We start from the raw sequence: 26,434 nt of genomic DNA on the forward strand, positions 1-26,434 counted from the left end.
AAAAAAAAAAAAAGAATCAGTGATTCACCGGTGAAGAATTAGCTTCTCCATAGGTATTATGTATTAAACTTTGCTCCATGAGATAGTCCATTTATTTCTACTCATTCATATCTTCTCAGAGAATCCCATTGCCTTTTCTGTAGCTTTTGCAGAATCAACAACTGACTCAGTTGAGGTTCTCTGAATAATAATTTTCAAAAGAGAATCATAGGCAATATAACTACAATGCCCACATTCTGATACACTATGACTAGATTCTATTAGGTTGATATATTACTTCTTCATGAATCTTCAATTAGTTTTATTTTGAATATAGTAAACTTTGAAAAAAATCTTGATTCTCCATGTATCATAAGTTTATGTGACAGGTCAAGAAATTTCCTGTCGAAACAATGAGTCTGAATTTATTGAAGGTAATCCATTTTATTGACATTTTACAGGGAAGTTGAGCAGAAGAAATACTGATACTCATTCTTAACAATCTATAATAGACCATAGCTATTCACTTGAATTAGACAAAACAATAGATCTGAAAATATTATTTGTGATCCTAAAAAAAATTGTGGTGGATGACCTTTACTAAACCATGGCAATTCTGCCTTCTAAGTGGTTCTCACTCCTCACTGTGAGATGATAAGAGTATAATACATTTATTTCCCCACCCACCTTGAGCTCTGGTTCCTATCAAGTTCTAGAACTAAATCAAGCTATTTCCTACTATATTAGTTTTCTGTTGTTGCAAAACAGATTACCACAAAGACAGTGGCTTAAATCAGCACACTTTTATTATCTCACAGTTTCTGTGGGCCAAGTGTCTGGGCATGACTTGGCAGAGTCCTCTACCCAGGCTGCAGTCAAATATTGGCTGACTAGAGTCTTATTGGACGCTTGACTAGAGAAGAAGCTGCTTTCGAGCTTATTCAGGCTGTTGACAGAATTAATTCGCTTATGGCTGTCTGACTGAGGTCCCTGGCTGCCTACAGGCTGTTGGCTGGAGGACAGCCATGGTTCCCTGCCACATGGCCCCATTCACAGGCAGTTCACAGCATGGCTCTGTGCTTCTTCAAAGCCACCAGGAGAATCTCTGTCTCTGTGTCTGTCTGTCTCTCATCTGCTGGACAGATTCATATGTAACAAAACACTATCACGGGAGTGACATCCTGACACCTTTGTCATATTCTGTTGGTCAGAATCAAGTCACAGGTTCTACCTGTACTAGGGAGGCTGATGTATGGGCATCACTCACCAGGGCTTACCTCAGAGTGTGTCGGCCATATGTCTCATCCCAAAAATCAACACTAAAGACACTGTAGAGATGAAAAGTTCTCATTGATTCAAGGAAAAATAACAATAACAAAAAATGGGAACCCCCTGGGGAGTCATAGGCCCCCTTGAATGGCCTGTGCATTTACCAGATGTGCTGTAGCTTGGGGCAGAGAGTAGCCTGAGACAGCAATACAAGAAAATAATGGAAGGAACGTGTTAACTTTCATTTTCACCTCTCTCTTTTACCTTGAGACAACAGCCACCAGCCTTTCAGCAAAGAATTCTGCAGCAACAGAATAGACTGCCGGTGTAGAAAATAAGAATGTAGAACAAAAGTCCTGCGAGGATGAGTTCAAAGCAACAGATGTGGGGTAACCAGACACTTGAGAGAGTTCTTTCTCTGTGACTTCACGCTCCAAACCTAAAGGCCAGTTAATGATAATCTAGGGAGACCATCTCCAGCCAGGGCTGGTTTTTCTGCAGAGTGTAAAGTGAAATCCTGGCCAGAGGGGTTATTTTGTTGAGTGGCAGCAATTGGGAATGACATGCGGTGCATCTGGGGTTACCAGATATTCTGCCTCTCTTTTAATTCACCCTGAGGAACTGTCCCAGACCTTGACTTTGGCTTTATTCCAATACCAAACAGAATGGCTGACACTACCAGGGAACATACACTCTCAGACCAGTTACATTAGACACTCAAAATACAGTCATCTCAAAAGAAAAGAAAAGCAACAAACTAAACAGATACTATATGTAACAGAACAGGAGTACCAAAAATTTAAGTCTAGTTAAATAGTTGAGATGATGTAAGTAATAAAAAATAATCATGAGCCTTCAGTTAGAACCAAGTAGAAATATTTGATATAGAATTGTCAATATTTAGGGCTTCCCTGGTAGCTCAGCTGGTAAAGAATCCATCTGCAATGCAGGAGACCCTGGTTCAATTCCTGGGTCGGGAAGATCCTCTGGAGAAGGGATAGGCTACCCACTCCAGTATTCTTGGGCTTCCCTGGTGGCTCAGCTGGTAAAGAATCTGCCCGCAATGTGGGAGACCTGGGTTCAATCCCTGGGTTAGAAAGATTCCCTAGAGAAAGGAATGGCTACCCACTCCAGTATTCTGGCCTGAAGTATTCCATGGACTGTATAGTCCATAGGGTCAAAGAGTTGGACACAACTGAGCGACTTTCACTTCACTTCCACTTTTTTACAATATTTAAAATAAGAGTATAATAGTTGAATAAATAGTAGGATAGATATAGCCGAAATTTTTCTTAGTGAGTTGAAAGATGAGGTGGATAACACTTAGATGGCAACCTGAAAGGGAAAATAAATCAAAATATAAAAACTAAAGCTAAGAGTGAAGTAGGATAATATTGTGAGTCTCAAAAGAAAACTAAAAGAAAAAGAGGAAAGTTAATTTTTGAATGAATAATGTTAAAAAATGTCCCAGAATTTAAAAAAAAAAAAAGAACAGAGACCAGAACTTTAGATTTATAGTATTTCTTAAAAGCTAAGAGGGGGAAAATCCACACCTAGACACATAATAACATTCACTGACACCAATAACAGACACCAATTTTAAATTATCATAGAGTAAGAAGAAAATAATCTACAAGAAAATAAGGATGAACCATTATATCAGAATTATCAGCAGCAAAATTGAGCACAAAAATGAAAGAATATTATAAATTAAATAAAAATATATTTAGATCAAGAATGTAATATTGAGCCTCATTCTCATTCAAATGTGAGGGCATAATAAAAAATAATTTTCAAAATGATGTCAGAATATTTGCCAAAAAAGAAAGATATTACACACTTGGAAGCACTGTAGGAGAAACAAACCGAGTAATACACTTTAATATGTAAGTGATGTAAGAATGTTATAATCCTTTAGTAGACTTTGTACTCTTAAAAATAAAATCTAATTCCTCAAAGGGATAAAAATGATGTCTATAATATCAACCTAGAAATAAGAATCCAGACATATAACAGAAAATTTCCAGGGCAAGTCTACAAGTGATATATTTAAATACCTGCCTGTTAAATACCTGATTGTTAAGGGATAAAAAATTATAGGTTTAAAACTTCAAAATGAAAAGGCTTTCATTTTGATTCAAGTTTTGGGTGTAGAAAGCCACACAAGAGTATTGCCCTTACCCTAAGAACCAGAAACTAAAATGACCTTAAGAAACTTATATGAACCAAGCTCCAGAGAATGAAAAGCTTTTCTTAGCTGAAAAGAGATCCATGGCTGTTCTCATACCTGGGGGAAAGGAGGAAGAGGTGTGGTGAGGAGAAAACTAAGAGAATTTTAATGTTGGGTGATCAGACAAATTTGAGTATGAAGATTCCTCAGCCATAGAGCAACCCTTTCTCTGAGGTGTTCCCTGATTGCTCAGTGGTAGTGCACTATACACTAATGCAATCTAGTGAAGTGAAGTGAAGTGAAGTCGCTCAGTCGTGTCCGACTCTTTGCGACCCCATGGACTGTAGCCCACCAGGCTCCTCTGTCCATGGGATTCTCCAGGCAAGAATACTGGAGTGGGTTGCCATTTCCTTCTCCAGGGGATCTTCCCAACCCAGGGATCAAACCCGGGTCTCCCGCATTGCAGGCAGATGCTTTAACCTCTGAGCCACTAGCAATCTAGAAAATATATTAAATTGATCCATTTCTAGAAAAACATATACTCAGAGATTGATTGCTTGATCTCTACTGTACAGCTTTAGAAAGTGAAACTGATTGATTTTTTTGTAATCCCACTGATCTGAATCAGAGAATATAATCAGTGTTTTTAAATATCCCTGTGGATCCTTCCTCTCTGGAAAAAACTACTATCCAAAATTATCCATGGGTCATTTGTTTTATTTCACAATTTTATAAGATGTCCTTATTTTTGCAAGTTTTTAACCTTTATTCGGATGGAGTCATATAATTCATTTTCTGTAACCTTCTTTTAAATTCAATCATATATTCACTGTTTTTGATTCATTAGTGTTTCTCATTCATTTTCACATAGTATTCAAGCCAGTGAATATACAATAGCATGCTTATCCATTCTCCTGGTGTTGATCATCTGGACTGTTGTAGGTTGCCTGTTATTACAAACTATGCTACTATGAACATGTTTACTTTTTCCTTTGTGCAAATGGGCAAACATTTATCTAGGTTACAGATGGAGAAAATTGGAATAGCAGATATTTAAACAGTTTCAAGGGCATGTATACCAATTGGTGAGAGTTTCTGATGAACAATATTTTTGACAATGCAAGATACTGCCAAATTTTTATTAAGGCTTTACAGTCTTGTAAGATTGTATCTTATAGTAGTTTTTTTAAAGTTTTTATTACTTGATTACTAACAGCATTAAACATATTTTCATATACTTACTGGTCATGTTTTCTAGGAAATGTCTGCTAAAACCTTTTGTTACATTTTTCCTAGAGATGCATTGTTTTAATTCTTATTGTTTGGCAGGAATTCATCATATGTCCTGGATTAAAATTATATTTCTTTATGTGTGTTAGGATTATCTTTTCCCATTTTAGCCTTGTTTTAAAACTTTTCAGACTTATTATTTTAATTATCATGCTAAAAAACACATAACATTAAATTTACCATCTTAGTCATTTTTAAGCATTTATTTCAGTAGTGTTCAGTTCAGTTCAGTCACTCAGTCATGTCTGACTCTTTGTGACCCTATGGACTGCAGCACGCCAGGCCTCCCTGTCCATCACCAACTCCTGGAGTCTACTCAAACTCATGTCCATTGAGTTGATGATGCCATCCAACCATCTCATCCTCTGTTGTCCCCTTCTCCTGCCTTCATTCTTTCCCAGCATCAGGGTCTCTTCCAATGAGTCAGTTCTTCGCATCAAGTGGCCAAAGTATTGGAGTTTCAGCTTCAGCATCAGTTCTGCCAATGACTATTCAGGACTGATTTCCTTTAGGATGGACTGGTAATATTAAGTATATTCAAAATGTTATACAGTAGATTCCTAGAACTTTTTTGTCTTTCAAAACTGAAACTTTATACCTACCCATCAAACATTAATTTCCTGTTCCCTCAGCTCTTGGTGACCACCTTTCTACTTTCTTTTTTGTATGATTTAGCTACTTTAGACACTTAATGTGATTAGAATCATGTAATATCTGTCCTTTTGTGACTGGCTTATTTATCTTAGCATAGTATCCTTGGAGTTCATCCGTATTTTAGAATATAACAGAATTTCCTTTTTAAGGCCACATAATATTCCAATATATATATATATATATATATATATATATATACCATTGACATGATATATACATATCACATTATCCATTCTTCTTTTAATGGGCATTTGTGTTGTTTTCATCTCTTGACTATTGTGAATAATCCTGCATTGAATGTTGTTGTACAAATAATTGAGATACTACTTTGAGTTCTTTTAAATAAATATCAAAAGTAGAATTGCTGGATCACATAGTAATTCTATTATTAATATTTTGAGGACCCCCCATTGTGTTCTTCACAATGGCTGCAGCATTTTACACTCACATCAACAGTGTACAAAGATGCCAACTACTCTGCCTCCTTGTCAACATTATTTTCTGTCCTTTTGATAGTGGCCATCCTACTGTGTGTGAAGAGATACCTCATAGTGATTTTGACTGGCATTTCTTTTGTAATTAGTGATGTTGAACATCTTTTTATATGTTTTTTACCATTTGTATATATCTCCTTTGGAGAGCTTTGACATATTTTTAAATCATGGTTTATTTTCTGTTATTATTGTTGAATTGTATTAGTTTCTTATATATTCTGGATATTTATCACTTATTAGATCTGTGATTAAAGCCAGGATTTTTCTCCCAATATGCAAGTTGCCTTTTTACCCTGTTGATCATTTTCTTTGATTAATAGAAGTTTTTAAGTTTGATTTAGTCCCACTTGTCTATTTTTGCTTTCGTAGCACCTGCTTTGGTGTCATATCTAAGAAATCATTACCAATCCAGCGTTCTGAAGTTTTTCCTTATATTCTCTCCTAGAAACTTTATATATTTGTCTGTATGCCTATATGATATTGATTTGGTTATTGTAGTTTTGTAATATATTTTAAAAACAGGAAGTGTAAGGCCTTCAACTTTAGTTTTCTTTCTCAAGACTTTTTTAACTAATCAGAGAACCTTGGGATTCCACATGAATTTTAGGATTTTTTTTCTTTTACTGTTTCTGCAAAAAATATGATTGGCATTTTGACACAGATTACATTGAATCAGTAGCTTGCCTTGGGTAGTTTGGATAATATGGATTTTTAACAATATTATCTTATAACTGATGAGTATGGGATATTTGCTCATTTATTCATATGTTCTTTGATTTCATTTAGCAAAGCTTTATAGTTTTCATATAGTTATCATTTCATACAAATCCTTTGCCTCCTTAGTTAAATTTGTTTCTAAGATTATTTTGATTCTTTTTGATGCTATTGTAAATTGTAAATGAAACTGTTTATTTTTTTCAGCTTGTTCATTCTTAGTGTATAGACATGAGACTAGTTTTTATGTTGATTTTGTTTTCATAAACTACTGAAAATATTTATTAGTTAGTTTTCTGGTGCAATCTTTCTAGGGCTTTTTAGATATAAGATCATGTCATCTGTGAACAGAGATCAATTTACTTCTTTTCCAAGCTTTGGGTGCTTTTTTCTTTTCTAATTGCTCTGACTAGGATTAGATGTAATGAGAGTGGATATCCTTGTCTTTTTCCTAATCTAGAACAAGAGTTTTCACCACTGAATATGATGTTAATTGTAGGCTATTCTTGTATAGCTTTTATTATTTTGATATAGTTTATTTCTGCCCTGCTTTGTTAAGAGGTTTTATGATGAAAAGTTATTGAATTTTGTTGAGTTCTTTTCTGCATCAGATGAGATGACCATGTGTATTTTGTCCTTGACTTTGTTTATATGGTATATTACATTGGTTGACTCATATATATTGAATTAATCTTGTGTCTCAGATATAGACCCCACTTAACCATAGTGTATGATTCTCTTAATGTGTTTCTGAATTTGGTTTGCTGGATTTTGTTTGTTTGTTTGTTTTGAGGATTTTTGAGTCAGTATTAACCAGGGGTATTAGTCTGTGTTTTTCCTTTCTTAGTGTGTCTTTGATTTTCATATCAGGGTAATGCTAGTCTTATAGAACAAGTTCAGTTCAATTCTTTGGAAGGGTTTGAGGAGAATTAGTGTTAATTCTTCCTTAAATGTTAGTAGAATTCTCCAGTGAAGCCATGTGATCCTGGGCTTTTCTTTGTTGGATGTTTTGATTACTAGTTCATTCGTCTTAGTAGTTATAGATTTGTTCAGATTTTTTTATTTTTTTGTCATTCAGTCTTGGTAGATTCTATGTTTCTAGGAATTTGTCCATTTCTTCTAGGTTATCCAAATTTTGGTATGTAAATATTCATTGTATCTTAGTCTCTATTGTATTTGTGTGGTATCTGATGTAATTTCTCCTCTTTCAGTTCTAATTTTACTTATTTGGCTTTTTGTCTTTTTTCTTTGTTGTTCTGTCTAAGGCTTAGCCAGAATAGGATCAATTGTATTGATCTTTAAAAAAAGATCATTCAGTTTTTTTATTATGTTCATAGATTCTGTTTTACCTCTACTCTAGTATTTATAATTTCCTTCCTTCTGCTAACTTTGGAAACTTTTTCTGCTTTTGCAAGATATAGATTTAGGTTGTTGACTTGGAATCTTTCTTTTATTTTTCTTTTTGGTAAGCATTTTTAGCTATAAACATCCCTCATCAGTTCAGTTGTTCAGTCATGTCACTCTTTGCAACCCCATGGACTGCAGCATGCCAGGCATCCCTGTCCATCACCAATTCCCGGAGCTTACTCAAACTCATGTCCATCAAGTCAGTGATGCCATCCAACCATCTCATCCTCTGTCATCCCCTTCTCCTCGTGCCTTCAATCTTTCCCAGCATTAGGGTCTTTTTCAATGAATCAGTTGTTCATATCAGGTTACCAAAGTATTGGAGTTTCAGCTTCAACATCAGTCCTTCCAATGAATATTCAGGACAGATTTCCATTAGGATTGACTAGTTTGATCTCCTTGCAGTCCAAGGGACTCTCAAAAGTCTTCTCCAACACCACAGTTCAAAAGCATCAGTTCTTCAATGCTCAGCTTTATGGTCCAACTTTCACATGCATACATGACTACTGGAAAAAACCATAGCTTTGACTGGACAGACCTTTGTCTGCAAAGTTATATCTCTGCTTTTTAATTTGCTGTCTAGGTTTGCCACAGCTTTTCTTCCAAGGAGCAAGCGTCTTTTAATTTCATGGCTGCAGTCACCATCTGTAGTGATTTTGGAGACCCCCAAAATAAAGTCTGTCACTGTTTCCACTACTTCCCCATCTATTTGCCATGAAGTGATGGAACTGGATGCCATGAACTTAGTTTTTTGAATGCTGAGTTTTAAATCAACTTTTTCACTCTCCTCTTTCACTTTCATCAAGAGGCTCTTTAGTTCTTCACTTCCTGCCATAAGGGTGGTGTCATCTGCATATCTGAAATTATTGGTATTTCTCCCAGCAATCTTGATTCCAACTTGTGCTTCATCCAGCCCAGCATTTCGCATGATGTACTCTGCATATTGGAGAAGGAAATGGCAACCCACTTCAGTACTCTTGCCTGGAGAATCCCATGGAGGGAGGAGCCTGGTAGGCTACTACTCCATGGGGTCACAAAGAGTCGGACACAACTGGGCGGCTTCACTTTCACTCTGCATATGAGTTAAATAACCAGGGTGACAGTATACAGCCTTGATGTAATCCTTTCCCAATCTGGAACCAGTCTGTTGTTCCTTGTCTGGTTCTAACTGTTGCTTCTTGACCTGCATACAGATTTCTCAGGAGGCAGATAAGGTGGTCTGGTGTTCCCATCTCTTGAAGAATTTTCCACAGTTTGTTGTGATCCACACAGTTAAAGGCTTTGGTGTAGTCAATAATGCAAAAGTAGATGTCTTTCTGGAACTTTCTTGCTTTTTCCGTGATGCAGTAGATGTTGGCAATTTGATCTTCCCTCATAGTACTTCCTCATTAAACTTCCCTCATAGTACTGCTTTTGTTGCATCCCATAAGCTTTGTTTTGTTTTCATTTGTCTCAAGACATCTTGGGAATGTTCCATGTGCACATGCTAAGAATGCCTGTTTTGCTGTTGTTAGATGGAGTATTCTGTACATGTTTGTTAGGTTCAGTTGGTTTATGGTGTTTTTCAAACCTCTATTACCTTATTGATTTTCTGTATGGTTGTTCTGTCCATACATAAAACTGGGATATGAAATTCTGTCTGTTTTGTGTTGTTGTCTCTATCTTTTGTATTTCATTGATTTTTATAGTGATGTTTTAATTCTCTTCTCATTTGCCTTTATGTGTATAGACATTTTCTTTTTTTGATTAACACTGAAGTTACATAGAACATCTTAAAGTTATAACAATGTTTTAAGAGGATAACATCTTAATTTAAATAACATGTAAAACTCAACTCATTTAAATATCCATACCCCTTTCCCCCAATTTATGTTATTGATGACACAAATTACCTGTTTTATGTCATGTATCATTAACATGGGTTTCCCACATGGCACAGTGGTAAAGAATCCATCTGCCAATACAGGAAATGCAAGAGATGCAGGTTCAATCCCTGGGTTGGAAAGATCCCCTGGAGTAGGAAATAACAACCTGCTCCAGTATTATTCCCTGGAAAATTCCATGGACAGAGGACCCTGGTAGGCTACAGTCTATAGGGTCACAAAGAGTCAAACATGACTAAGAGACTGAACACACATACACACACACATCCATTAACAGATTTATAGTTACTTTTTGCATTTGTTTTCACTTTTTTTATACTGAATTTTCAAGTGATTTACAAAACTATATTATAATACTACAGGATTCTATAGTTATCTATTTATTTACCTTTACTGGGGAATTTTACATTTTCATGTGTTTTGTGCTACTGGTTAGCCACTTTTCATTTCAGTTTGAAAGTCTCCTTTCATCAGAAAAAAAAACAAGTTAAAAACACAGTACATTATCATTACACACACATTAAAATGACTGGAATTTTTAAGTCTGATATTAGTAAGTTTTGGTGAAGATATACAGTAACTGGGGGCTTCCTTGGGCTCACATGGTAAAGAATCCACCTGTAATGTGGGAGACTTGGGTTTGATCCCTGGGTTGGGAAGATCCCTTGGAGTAGGAAATAGCAACCTGCTCCAGTATTCTTTCCTGGAAAATTCCATGAATAGAGGAACCTGGTGGGCTACAGTCCATGGGATTGCAAAGAGTATACAGTAACTGGTAGTACTTTGCTGATGTGAATGTAAAATGGTACAACAACTTTAGAAAACAGTTTAACAGTTTCATATAAAGTTAAATATAAATTTAACAATGAGTCAGCAATCCTACTCCTAAGTATTTACTTAAGAGAAATGAAAACATGTCTACCTAAAGACTTGTAGTGAATGTTCATGGCAACTTTATTCTTAACAGTCAAAAAATGTATAAAAACACTCTGATACTTTCAATTTGGTATTTCATCTGGTCCCATCACTTCATGGGAAATAGATGGGGAAACAGTGGAAACAGTGTCAGACTTTATTTTTGGGGGCTCCAAAATCACTGCAGATGGTGACTTCAGCCATGAAATTAAAAGACGCTTACTCCGTGGAAGGAAAGTTATGACCAACCTAGATAACATATTCAAAAGCAGAGACATTACTTTGCCAACAAAGGTCCGTCTAGTCAAGGCTATGGTTTTTCCTGTGGTCATGTATGGATGTGAGAGTTGGACTGTGAGGAAGGCTGAGCACCGAAGAACTGATGCTTTTGAACTGTGGTGTTGGAGAAGACTCTTGAGAGTCCCTTGGACTGCAAGGAGATCCAACCAGTCCATTCTGAAGGAGATCAGCCCTGGGATTTCTTTGGAAGGAATGATGCTAAAGCTGAAACTCCAGTACTTTGGCCACCTCATGCGAAGAGTTGACTCATTGGAAAAGACCCTGATACTGGGAGGGATTGGGGGCAGGAGGAGAAGGGGACAACAGAGGATGAGATGACTGGATGGCATCACGGACTCAATGGACGTGAGTCTGAGTGAACTCCGGGAGTTGGTGATGGACAGGGAGGCCTGGCGTGCTGCAATTCATGGGGTCGCAAACAGTCGGACACGACTGAGTGACTGAACTGAACTGAACTGAAACTATTGAACAATAAAATGTAATGAACTCTTATGTACAACAAAATGAATAAAAGTTTGGCGGATGCTGTTTGATTCCATATATATGAAATTCTAGAAAAGACAAAATTATAGTTTCAGAAAGTGTTTCAGTAGGTACCAGAGACAACCGGATTGAGGATGGGTTTGACTTCTCATGATCACAATAGAACATGTTGGGCTGATGGAGATAGACTATATCATGATTTTGATGGTCATCTCACAACTAGATACATGTCAAAACTCTCATGAAATTTATGAATTGTATTACATGTAAACTGAATCTCCATAGACTTAGTTTCACATTTATAGAAATGACAAAATTTGAATTTTAAAAAATCTCAAAAAGTTACATTGAACTTTTAAAAAAGGAAGAAAGAAAAATTTACATATAGAAATGTCTGGCATACTCTAAATTCATTTACCAAATTCATGCCTTTTAGTAGTGGTTAGTGGAAAATAGCTTACTAGTGTCCTGTGCACTTTAGAAACTTTGAAAGTTAATGATGAGTTATTTTTTTAAATTAATTAGTTTGTTTTAATTGGACACAAATTACAATATTGTAGTGGTTTTTGCCATACATTGATATGAATCAGCCATAGGTGTACATGTGTTCCCCATCCTGAACCCCCTATTTTTACTAGTACAATTGGAGTGCTTAGATTGAATTTATAAGTTTTGTTATGTTAGTATGTTATGTTAGTAACAAGTAGAAACTCATCAGTTAAGTGCAGATGTTCAATTTGGTCTTTAGACAGTTATGCTGTATGGTTATCTAACCAGCAATTCAAAGTTAATATGTACCAAATACAATTCTCTCTTCTTGAAATACAAATTTGTCAGTATGTATCTTCCTGGTTATGCAGGAGTAACACTTATTTTGAAAGTCCTCCTTAATTTCTCTTTATTCCTTACCTGCTGTATAGAATTCATCAACATTGTCTAGGGCTACTTTAAAATTTCCTCTGAATTTGGTCACTTCCTATAAGCTGTATTTCAACAATCATAGTTTCAATTCCAATTAGCTCTTGTCTGAACAATTGCAGTAGCTTTTTCACTTGTCTCCCTGCACTTAATTCTTGCCCCTCTATAGGCCACTCTCTAAAAAAAATCACCACACTGACCTTTTTAAAAACTTAAATCTTAGATGACTCCTGATCTTTACATATAATCCACTGATTGCTTTCCACAATATTTAAATAATACCCAAGAAGTTTCTCAAGATTCTGATGGCCTTTTTAATTGCAAAAAGAGTAAAATTCAATGAGTTTGCTCTTTGAAAAGATTTTAGATTTTAGAAATACAAACTTGGGCTTAAATAGTTTTATGTGCGCTCTCTTTCTTTAATTCACTTAGTATATGTACTATACTTACAATAGTACCTGGCATGAATTACATACAAAATAAATATGAATTAAAGAAAGAAATGAATTAATGAATGAAAATGTCGTTACATATAAGTCTGAATTTTGCTAAGTTTCTCTCTTATTTAGTGAACAACAAATTACTTAACACAATTAATTTAACTTGTCCTAGTATTTATGCCATAGCATAATATAAGATAATTCTGTATGTATAGGAGTATAAACACATCATCATCACCATCATGCCAGAGTACTTCTCCATAAGGATTTTATAGACATAGTGAAATAAGAGTAACAGTGTAGGCCAGATGACAGATTCCTGAATTATATACACATGTTATACATAAAATCACAAATGTAGTTTTTCCCATCCTACCTAGTCCTTATTAACAAGCCCACATATCATTTCTGATTCCAGGCAGTAATCAGACAACAGAATTATAGTGGGACCTAAGGTTTAGGGTAGGGAAAACTTAGGAATCCATTCACATGAAAACATGAAGCTGAGAATGATTCATTATCTAATCTGTTCAGCTAGCAGTTTCCATGTTTACTATGGGAAACTGAGGCCTACTAAGACCCTTTCAGGTATCTTTGAGGTGAAAACTATTTTCATAGTAGTATTAAGATGTTATTTGCCTTTTTACCCTTATTCTCTCAGGAGTGTACTGTAGAGCTTTCCAAAGGCTACATAAAATGAGCTGTTGCAACAAATTGGACACGGAAGCAGATATGAAAACTCAGCTCTCCTATATTAAACTGATCATTCAAAAGATTTGCAGTGATGTAAAGAAAAAATTGCCTTTCTTTTTACTAAATTCTTTGTGAAAGTATATGTAATGTGAGAGTTAATATGTAAAGTGCTACTTAGTACCATTTTAAATGAAGTAACAAGTATGTATTTAATTATATTTATTTGATTGCTGTTTGGAATCAGGAATAATATACGGGCTTGTTAATGAGGACTAGGTAGGATGAAAAAACTATTTGTGATTTTATGTATAATTAGTTTTAATTTCTAATATGATGAATATTGATATAACTCATATAAACAAAAGCTCTTTGGGGTCCTCAATAACTTTAGATTTATAAAGCATCCCTGAGACAATGTATTGAATTGGCCAAAAAGTTTACTTGGGCTTTTCTGTCTTAAGCTGAATGAACTGTTGGGCCAACCCAACAGATTGAAAAGTGCTCTGTTAAGAGAACCCTTAAAAATTCATTTTTCCACTGCTTACTCTCCTTCCACCTCTACTTCCATCAGCACAGAGAAATAACACCAGATTTGGTTATTAAGTGAAAATAAGATAAAGAATGAAAAATCTATTAGCATAATGCTCAAGAAAAGTTAGCTGTTGTTGTTAGCAGAATCATGATTTAGAATAAGAAACCATATTTTAAAATCATAGTTAAGATATGTGCCTATATAGTTTGACTAAAAGCAGAGCCAAAGTGGTATTTAATCATCTACTCTTTTTTTACATGCTATTAAGTTACATTTTTTACTGTTTTCCATTTCAAGCAATTTTGATCAAGTAGCATGCATGCTCAGTTGTGTCCAACTCTTTGCAACCTGATGGGCTGTAGCCCACCATGCTCCTCTGTCCATGCAATTTTTATGGCAAGAATATTGAAGTGGGTTGCCATTTCCTCCTCCAGGGAATCTTCTGGACCCAGGGATCAAACCTGTGTGTCTTGTGTCCCCTGCATTGGCAAACAGATTCTTTACCACTGCATGACCTGATCTCAAAATGCCTTCTTTCTATTTCAAGTTTTTCTTTAAAATAATTATGCATTGTCATTTTAGAGTTGGTGATGGACAGGGAAGCCTGGTGTGTTGCAGTCTGTGGGGTTGTAAAGAGTCGGACACGACTGAGTGATTGAATTGAATTGATCTGTCATTTTGGAGAAGAGAACTGTATTTCAGGTACAAATGTAAATTTGTATGAGAACTATTGGCAAAACTTCTGATGAGATTTGTTGGTTTAAAAAAAAAATCATTCTGTGGTAGGCTGTTTAACAAATCACATCCCCAAACCACATTGCCTGACAGTGATTATTTGCAGTCATCTGTAAATATGTGACTTGATTTTAGTTTTTGCACCTAGAGAGAAACCAGAGAAAAATGATACTGCAACATGGTCCCATGAAACACTGAAAAATGAGGTAGAGAAATGAGAATGTGGATTGCTTTCTTCTCTAGGTCTTTCAACCTGTCTACCCCAGAATCAAAACTAGACTTTCTGAAAGAATGAAAAATCACAAAATTGCTTATATCATATATACATGATTTATTGGTGATGTAGAATTAATGGACTACCTGCCAGCACACATCACCGAGGTCAAGTCTACTCTAGAATTATTTGATGAACTCTGACTTCATATGAAATGATAAAGTTCAGTAAAGTCCCTCTGTGTTACATGAAAAAGTAAACTTGAACTGATTCAGGGAGTAGTGCAGCAGATACTAATTACCACAAAAATACAAGAGAGAAAAGTGTTTTTAACATCATCTAAAAGAAAATTGGTATTCAAGGTAAGACTAAAGTCCCCTTGATAAGAAAGTGAAGGAAAGTCCATTAATGTATAATAATAGTGGGTTGCTGTAGTAGTAATAGAAAATATATAGGAATTAAAATTAGATGAATATTGAAACCCAGACAGAATATTTATTGCAGCATTTCAGGTAAGATGAACTTTGGCTGTGTAAAAATACATCACATACCTAGAGAAAGAACATGTTAATAAAAGGAAGTTGGTTTCTACTGAATGTACAGAAAAGCAAAAGTAACATAAGAAATACTGATAGAACTCATCAAAGTGATAACCAGGGGGGAAGTCTTGACCAGTACATTTTAAACATTTATTTATTTGGCTGTGCTGGATCTTTGTTGCTATGCAGGCTTTTCTCTAGTTGTGACAAGTGGGGGCTACTCTCTAGTTGCAGTGCAGGGGCTTATCACGGTCGTGGCTTCTCTTGTTGCAGAGCACAGGCTTAGTTGCTCAGTAGCAGGGGAGATCTTCCCAGATTAGGGATCAAACTCATGTCTTCTGCATTGGCAGGCAGATTCTTTACCACTGAGCCACCAGGGAACCCACACCAGCACATTTTGAGTGGTAGAATCCCAAGGGAAAGCTATCCTTTCTAATTTCATTATATCATTGTTTTAAGACGATGAAATTAACCATTTAAAAAAAGAATTTTGAAATCCTTTTTCCTTTAGTTTCTGCAGACCAAGCAAACTTTTGAGAATCGGTGGTATTGAGCACAAATCTCTCTACATGGAAGCACGTTGCTGGTCATGGGAATACAGTTTATGCCATGAAAATTCAACTCTTTTCCAACTCAGACCACTGTGATAGAAGGAATAACTATTCTTTATTGTATATACATCCAGACATTTTCTATATCCACATGTGTCAAAGATTATGTTTAAAAATCTCATGACCAGCATTCTGTGACATGGCTCCAACTTATCATGTCTGTTCCCTATTGATGTGGTGGTGGTTTAGTCGCTAAGTTGTGTCCGACTCTTTGTGCCCCCATGGACTGTAGCCCACAAGGCTCCTCTGTCCATGGAATTTTCCAGGCAAGAATACTGGGGTTGCCATTTCCTTCTCCAGGGGATCTTCCCCACTCAGGGATCAAACCTGGGTTTCCTCCATTGCAGGCAGATTCTTTACCAACTGAACTACCAGGGCATAAATTATTTTAAGTTTTGTTATAGGGAGGGTTTCTAATTTTAAAATAATAAACTGTCTTCCATATTTAATGGCCTCTCTCTCAAAAAAAAAAAAGGTTAATATATGACTGTTCCCTAAAACATGTATCTGTTTTCAGTGTGATTACTAAGAGCTGGTGGTTTTTTTAAAAGTTGAAGAAAAGTCCCAAATCAAGATAAATTTACCAAGATGTGTCCATATGAAAGTTCAGGATGAATCCTACATACTAGAGAGGGGCTGAGACTGCAGATGAGGAAGTATATCAAATCTCAGGAACATTGCTGGGATTAACTCAATTGATGTTAAAAATGATGGTTAATCACCGAGACTAACTCACAAATGTTAATGTCATTAATGATGTAACTGAGTTATATAACTTAATGTTTATGTGTGACGTGACACCAAAGGGAATGACAGATCTCCCATTTGGGACTCCAAATGTATCTCTTTGCCTATTGACAACTCTAAATAGATTTATGGGGACTCTTATGGCTCTAACTTGTCAGGACACAGAATGCCACTGGAGTGAAGACTAAAGGGACCTTAGTAGAATGATGCTAAGATGCTGTTCATATGAATCTAACCAAATAATTTGTGTTATTAAATCTATAACATGTTGCTAAATTTTCTTTTTATATTAATTTTAATCTACATGTAGTAAAAACATACATTTTGACTATAGAACTATTTGGGGCTAATGTCCCAAATCAGACAACTCTATATAGTCTTACAAGTAGAATTGCAAGCATTTTTCACAAATACTCATATATACTGGTAAAATAGGCTGTCAGTGTTCGGCTGGTTTCAAAATCGCCTAAATTGCTTTGGTGAAATTTCCAGCTTGCACTAAACTCCATGCTTGGAGGGCTAATACTGACCCTGCACCTGTCAGTGAGGCTGCAGATGGTGCACGTAACACACACGATTGCCTTCAAAACAGGAAGGAGGAGGAGATGAAGGAACAGATTGCTCCGTGAAATGAACACACACTTCCAAAAGGCTAATTATTTGTTCCCTAAAACTATTTCCAGCATGTTGCATCCTTAAACACTGAGGCTCATTTCTGCGCATTGTTAAAAAGCCAAAGAAAATTTACCACAGCAAATGCAATACATAAATATATTGTGATATCATTCATCAAAATGCATACTTTATATTCTTTTGGAATTATTGGAGGTTGCGATAGAGAAATGTAGATTATAGATTAAACTTGCACACTTACATTATGGATAGATGAAATAATATAATAAATATATAATAGATTTCTCTTCTTTTGTAAACTGAGAAATTGGTATTAGTTTCAATGTACCTCTTCTTGATGACCAAATTACACCAGACTATTGATTTAATTAAATTATATTTTAAAAGGAAATGGCTACCAAAAAAAACTTTGGCACTGATCTTAATATATGAAGTTAAGAAGCATTATCACAAATGATCTAAGGTAGAACTTGTTCTAAAGTAAATGGAAAATTAGTAATAATATATACATAACAAATAAATATATTTAATCAATAGTGACTGTTATTCTTGCCTGGAGTATCCCATGAACTGAAGAACCTGGCAGGCTATAGTCCATAGAGTCACAAAGAGTTGGACACAACTGATGTGACTGAGCACAGCATGAAGTGATTGTATATATAATTATATAGAATATGTATCACTGGTATGTAGTATATTATTATATAACATATATTACATATATTGTTTTATGATTATTTTTTTTCTCATGCCACGTGGCTTCAGGGATTTTATTTAGTTCTGCAATCAGGGGCTGAACTCATGCCCTCAGCAGTGAAAACATAGAGTCCTAACCCCTGGACAGCCAGGACATTCTCTGTGATATATTCTTATTACAAATGAAGCTTATAGGGAATTCCATGATGGTCCAGTGATTAGGACTCTGGAGTCACATACATATACACATGAGGACAAAAAGTACCATGACAAACTCAAAGATTCCAATTACATATCACAGACCCCAGAACTTTCCCAAGAATCTGTTTGCTTATCTGCATTCATTTCCTAATCCCATCCCTGATCCTTCAGTGTCTGTTCCTAATCACCCCTCTGGTGGGCTTCTAATTCTCAAGGGATAACCTAGTTGACATGTATACCATTGAGAAAACTGCTCCAATCATTTTGTTCCCAAACTTGAAAACACCTGCATCCACCTTTTCTTACTGCATTGAATCTTCTCATTTCATCTGTAACTTTGACACTCTCCTTCCTTGGTATCTTTTTTCACTGATGATCACAATTCGCTGGTCTCTTCAGTCTCTTCACTTGTTCTTCATCCTCACCACCACACATGCTGAGATTTCTAGCAACTTAAATATATTTCTTGAACTTTGATCCCATCTAGTCGCCATATAATCTTTCCTCATACAAACTTCCTAAAAGACTTGTCTAACTTTTCTATTTCTACTTAACTCTCAAAATTTTCAACCCATCAGAATCTGGCTTCTACCCTTTCTTTTTATTCTGAAACTAGTAATGTGACCCTTAATGTCACCCCAGACATTCTCATTTACAAAACTTTGACTAATTTAAAAATATATATTCTTTTGGTTCAGCTGAATTTGACACTGTTGAGCACACCTTGTTTTGTATTTTATGCACATAATACATATTTATTATAAAAGAGCAGATAAAATATAAATATTTCAGTATACATTTCTCAATTTTATGTTTTATGAATTATTAATATGTATATATAATAGTTAAGCAAAATGGGTTTATGATATAGATAGTAATTTAGAATATAACAATTTTTACTTAAGAATTTATTGAGAATGTAGGTCAATGATAAGTATTATTTTAGAATATAATCATAATGTGGCCATTGTATTTTTCTTAATTTATTAATCTGTTCTTAAGTTGATTTATAGGCTATCCAGTTTCACTACTTTTAGAAATAATGCAACAAATGATATTTCACTTGGATCTTTTAAAATTTTAGCCAGTAATCTGTTAGGATGGATACATAATCAGATTTGAAATTTTGAGGCTGAAGTGGAAACACGTTTTTTTAAGTTTTTATTATATATTTTAAATATTCTTCCAAAAAATTTTCACAATTTACAGAAATAGTAGATCCTATTGTAGCTCTTCAAAGTAATGAATGTATATGTTTTATTCAATTTGATTGACAAAGAATATAGCTTATTTAAGTTGGTTTGTCTTTGAATACTAATGAGATATATATTTCTTCATATATATATCATACTTTACTCATTTTAGTGATTTTGAAATTCTTATCACTTGCCTTTGTTCAAATAGACTTTTTATAGATGAGATTTGATGAATATGTACACCTCTTAAACTACTACAGAGAATTGTCACTTTGCAGAGAGTAAAAGCCTACCTCTACTCCCAGAGGCATTAGCTATTCTGACCTTTATAATTATCATTTTTCCTCATCTGTTTTTTTTTAACTTTTTTGCTTTTGTTTAATTACAGTTTTACTAAGAATTAATCCACATATTATACAGATCACCTATTTAAGGTGTACAAGCCAGTATTTTTAGTATATTCACAGAACTGGGTAGCCATCATATCACATGGACACAATTTTAGAATATTTCAATAACTTGGAAGTTACCCCAATACCCTTTAGCTCTCAGCCCCTATCACCCTACTATTAAGAACTAGGTTTTCCTATTTGAATGTTTCATAAAAATTGAATTATATATGTGATGTTTTGTAACTCGTTTGTTTCACTTAACATAATGTTTTCCAGGTTCATGTCATAGCATGTCTCAGATTTTCATTGCATTTTGTGGTTGAATACTATTCCATTGTATAGATATACTACATTTTTTTTTATCCATTTGTCATTTAATTGATACTGAGTTGCTTCCACCATTTGACATTATTAATGTGCTAAGTCGCTTCAGTTGTGTTCGACTCTTTGCAGCCCCATGGACTATAGCCCACCAGCCTCCTCTGTCCATGGGATTCTCCAGGCAAGAATACTAGAGTGAGTTGCCATTCCCTTCTTCAGGGAACCTTCAGAACTTGGGGATCAAACCCACATCTTTTATGTCTCCTGCATTATCAGGCGGGTTCTTTTACCACTAGCGCTGCTTGGGAAGCCCTTGTTATTAATAATACTGTTATAAACATTGTGTATAAGTTTTTGCTTGAACACTTCAATTATTTGGGATATATATCAAAACTATATAGGAATGGAATTTCTGGGTCATGTGGTAATTCTATTTTTACCTTTTTGAGGAACTACAATAATGTTTTCCACAGAAGCTGTACCATTTTATATTCCCACTAGGAAAGCTTGAGGGTGTCAAGTTCTCCACATCTTCCACCAACAGTTGTTATTTTCTGTTTACTATAGCCATCTTCTCAGGTGGCACTAGTCATAAAAAATCTGCCTGCGATAATCACTTGGTTAACTGTAGATAGAGAATATAAGAGGGATATGGATTGAATCCAGAGGTAGTTTGAATTAAAGAGGGAGATGAAAGTTATCAGTAAAATAATATAGAGGGAAACATCTGTTATGAACTGAAATGCATCACATGTTGAAGACCTAGCCTGCATGCAGTATGACCATATTTCGAGATAGGACTTTACAGGAGATCAATCAGTCCAGTTGCTCAGTCATGTCCAACTCTTTGCAACCCCATGGACCGCAGCACGCCAGGCTTCCCTCTCATTATATGCTAATTAATGATATTAATTATAATTATATAATTAGCATATAAATGAGGTCATAAGGGTAGAGTCCAAATGTGACAGGACTGATGATCTTAAGAAGAGATGAAAGAGATTTATCAGCATGCACACAAGTCAGAGAGGCCTCATAGGAAATCAACCTATTTGGGACTTCTTGCCTCCAAAACTGCGAACATAAGTTGTTGTTGGCTTTTTCTAACATATATATTTATTTGCTTATTTCTTTGGCTCTGCTGAGTCTTAGTTGCAGCATGTGGAATCTTTAGTTGTGTCACATGGGATCTAGTTCCCTGACCACGGATCAAACTCAAGCTCCCTGCATTTGGGAGTGCAGAGTCTTAGCCACTAGATGACCAGTGAAGTCCCAAGTTTTTTGTTTTTTAAGCCCCTTCATCTGTGACATTTCTTTATGACAGCCTGAGTGCACTAATGTAGCATCCAGTGATTTAGTGGAGTACTGAACCCCAGTGAAGAAAGGAGCAGAGAGTAATTATATCACTTGATATCAGATTATCAAGCAATGTAAGGACTGAGAACTGACCGTTTCATTCATTAACATGGATCTCATCAGTGCCATTGAGTGGTAGTAGGTTGAATAGTCTGATTAGAGTGGGTTTAAGAGAACATGTGAGGAGAGAAATAGGAGACAGCAACTCTTTCAATGCGTCTCATTGTAGAGGTAACCAAAAAAAAAAAAAAGGTAGAACTTTTAACTAGAGGGAAATTGAATTAAAAGGACTTTATTTAAGATGGTAGCTATAACAGGATGCTGTTGGGACAGTGGAAATTATGATATCAGAAGGAAGGGGAAATAATGACACAGAAAGTGAAAGTGAAAGTCGCTCAGTCGTGTCCAACTCTTTGCCACCCCATGGACTGTAGGAATTCTCCAGGCCAGAATACTGGAGTGGGTAGCCTTTCCCTTCTCCAGGGCATCTTCCCAATCCAGGGATGGAACCCAAGTCTCCCGCATTACAGGTGGATTCTTTACCAGCTTAGCCACAAGGGAAGCCCCATGACAGAGAAGGAAATTTTATTTGAGTGAAGCCCTTAAGTGGGTAAAAGTAAACAGATTCTAGTGCATAAATTGCCTTTCTGTAGGAGTCTTTGAAATTTATCTACATCAACAGGAAGGAAAGCAAAAGATACAGGTATGGAAGCTAGTAGGTGGGTGATCAGGTTGTAGAAGCCTGTGGATATTCTCTGTGTCTATAAACATGAGGCAAAAATCTGACTAGATTTTTCTAAATATGTATAAATTCTCTTATTAAAGATCCCAACTTTTTCCCATTGAACATGTCACATGTTTAATGCAAATTTCATTATTTATTCTTAGTCTTGCAATGATTCCTCTTTCTTACTTGAGTTTATTGGCCCCTCTAGTACTTGATTGTATATTGTATCTATATAGAATATTTTAACATACGTGTCAGTGAAAGTATACTTTCACTTTATTTCAAATATTTTATTTTCCATTCTTATATATTTTTAATTTTATATGAACTTTATGAAGTTCTAAAGCATCCCTTGAAGAGTTTTATTTGAATTATACTAAAATCCCAACCTAGGGATTGAACCTGCATCTCCTGCAATTCCTGTGTTGCAGGCAGATACTTTACCCACTGAGCCATGGAGGAAGCCCAACTAAAAGCAGAGATCATTATAAAAAATTGGTGTTAAAATGTTACTTTTTTCCTATCAAAATATTCTTGGTACTCTTTAAGAATTTTTTATTCAGTGCACCAGCTCCAAGCATCCAGTATCAACACGTGTATACCTGTGGCTGATTCATGTTGATGTATGGCAAAACCAATACAATATTGTAAAGTAATTAACCTCCAATTAAAATAATTTATACTTAAAAAAAGAATTTTTTATTCAATAAAATGCTATTACTTTGTTCATAGATAACTTAATATTTATTATAATTGGTATGTATAGCTATTGGTAAAATGGTGACTGTTTATATAATTATAATTGCTAATATATAGAAAAACATTCATGAAATCAATATACACATTATTGAGTAGTTTGATAATTAGATATTAGATCATGATCAGTCTCCTATGAGGCTATCATATCATAACAAAAATTATGATGATTATACCCCTACATTCTTAATGACCATAATTGTTCTCCCTTGTCAAATCTAACTGTGATTTACTTGCATTTCTGGAAAAGAAAGAGTTAATAATATAAGAGTAAGAATCATTTTTCTCCTTATATAATGAAAATTACTGTAATATATCTACACTAATTAAATTTGAGTAATAACTTGGCAATGGATAATTTTTACCATAATAAAGAAAAAGTAAATTTGGAATGTCTCTGTTGGAATTAAGCAAATAAATTTTCAGCATATTTTGAGAGAAATATTTTCTCTTCTTTATAGTAATATATCAAATACTTCAACATAGTTACAATGTTTGAATTACATAAATGATATAGTTAAATAATATTTTCATGAATTAAGATATTATTTAGACATCTAAACAGGGCTTCCCTGGTAGCTCAGTTGGTAAAGAATCTGCCTGCAATACAGGAGACACTGGTTTGATTCCTGAGTTGGGAAGATCCCCTGGAGAAAGGATAGGCTACTCACTCCAGTATTCTTGGGCTTCCTGGTGGCTCAGCTGCTAAAGAATCCACCTGCAATGTGGGAAACTGGGGTTCAATCCCTGGGCTGGGAAGATCCCCTGGAGAAGGGAATGGCTATGCACTCCAGTATTCTGGCCTGGAGAATTCCATGGACTGTATAGTCCATGTATAGTCCATGGGGTCGCAAAGAGTCAGACACAACTAAGTGGCTTTCACTTTTAGATATCAAAACTGTATTAAGGTAATATTTTGGTATCATTAAGGTAATATTAAGGTATTATTTTAGAAGAGAAATAAGTTTCAAAAGATATAAGAAATATTTGTAATTCAAGAAATGACCTATACTTGATGAAAATGACCTTCAATATATGCTGTTTTTCATGTATTAGGACTATTAGTACTTTGAGAATTTCTACATTATTATCTCTACATGATATTTGTTCACATTTTACTATTCTGAATTATCTTGTATAGAATTTGTTGTAAGGATTTTATATGCTTTGTAGAACAAAATGGGATGTTTTAGGAATTTTTAAATTCCTGGAGAGTTTATATAGAATAGAGTATTACTAGGTCTTTTAAACAATAAAAACATTCTCATGAGTTTAATATTTACTTCTCATATTTTGATTGCATGGGGTTGAAAATCATGTGATTACATTTTCTTGCCAGCACTTCATTATTTTCTTGAATATGTTACTGTCTTGTTTTCTATCTTAAATTGAAAAGTAACATAAGTTTAGTACCAACTCAGAAATCCAAGAACAGGGCTCATTTATTGATTTATTTATCTCTTTAGCATTTCAGTTACCCAACAAGGCCACAACAACATGGCATGCATAATCATATAAAGAAAAAAGAGAGATCGTGAATATGTTAATCTTTCTGAATCTTATCTTCTTCCTTTCAGGCAAGAATGACAGTAAAAGTAGATCATGATATCATTAAAAGCTTGTAATGACATACTGAATACAAGTCTTCTGTATAATGTCTAGAGTTCAGGAAATACTGGGAATAACAGGTACTATTCTTGATTATTAGTTTATAAAATTATGAATGAGTAAATTGATAAATAAATGAAGCATAAAATAGATGAAATTGCACTGTGTTACATTATTTTGCTATTCTGAAAGAACACTTATATTATGTTTGCAGACCTCATCAAGTAAAAATGATTTTGCTTTCACAAATAAAATAACAATCCAATGATGGTGAGATTATAAATGTTTTACCACTTAAACAATATTAAATAATTTAAACCAACATAAATTTAGGGTGCTAGATATGTACCCTGTTCTGTGAGATGAGTATAAAAGATTTGCATGTGTTTTCAAATTGTAAACTGATTGGTACTCTGAAACAGGGCGTTCAAAGCCAATGCACTGGGACAATCCAGAGGAATGGGATGGGGAGTGGGGTTCGGGATAGGGGACACATGTACACCCATGGCTGAGTCATGTCAATGTATGGCAAAAAACACCACGATATTGTAAAGTAATTAGCCTCCAATTAATATAAATTAATTTTTTAAAATTTACATGATAGAGTTGACATTTGCAGTGACTAAGTCATAAAAAAGACTATACTAAAACTCAGCCCAGAATGTAGACATAAAGTTGTGATTTATTGGCTTTTTCATGTATTCTTACTATAATGATAATCATAGGCTCAATGATTAAAAAGTTTGGGATATGAGAGCAAGTGGAAAGTATCTTTGTGTACTACTTTGCCCAATTAGGTACTCATGGTGGAATTCAACTGATTTTTTTTAACCTTTAATTAGACACAGTGTGAGGACTGTTACAGCCTTCTTGAAGGCAGCACATGTGCCTGCCCTTATTTTATTTTGTCCTTGTGCATGATAAGTGCTCAGTTGTTCAAATACAGGACTAAGTCCCCATAAAATACTTTTTCTGTGTCTTTAAAACCTCAAGTTGGAAAGCCATAACTGAAAATTGGTGAAAGACATGACAGCTGAGACTGGACCACATGAGTCTTACAGAGATTGTTTTGATACCATGGCAACCACTGTGAAACTTGTCACCATTTCCCAAGGATGGGAAGCAGCAGCTAGGAGCCAAAAAGGACAGGTTTGAGGTGACAGAACTCTGGCAAAGGCCATGACAGGATGGGGCTGCTGCTCTGCTTAGATAGTTGTCTACAAGAGGCACTTGCTCCCTTTGCGAATCACTAAAGACATGTGGGAATAACCAGAGCCACAGAAAGGTTAGCTATTACATTGATACATCAAAGTTTCTTCTTACCTCCCTCATTTCTTTCTTCATCCCTTTCTTCCTTAACTCATTCCCAATAGAGAAAAAAGAAACATGCCTACCTCTCCCATCCTCCACTTCCATCTTAATTATTCAATTATTTTTCAAATATCAGAGTCTATATAAATGATATTTATATTGCCCTATAACTAATTAAGTATTCTTCATGGAAGATAGAGGTGGGGGTGGGAGAGATGGTGATTTTATTGAGACAGTCATTACCTCCACT

Source organism: Oryx dammah, unplaced genomic scaffold, assembly GCF_014754425.2.
Source record: "Oryx dammah isolate SB20612 unplaced genomic scaffold, SCBI_Odam_1.1 HiC_scaffold_23, whole genome shotgun sequence".
NCBI lineage: Eukaryota > Metazoa > Chordata > Mammalia > Artiodactyla > Bovidae > Oryx > Oryx dammah.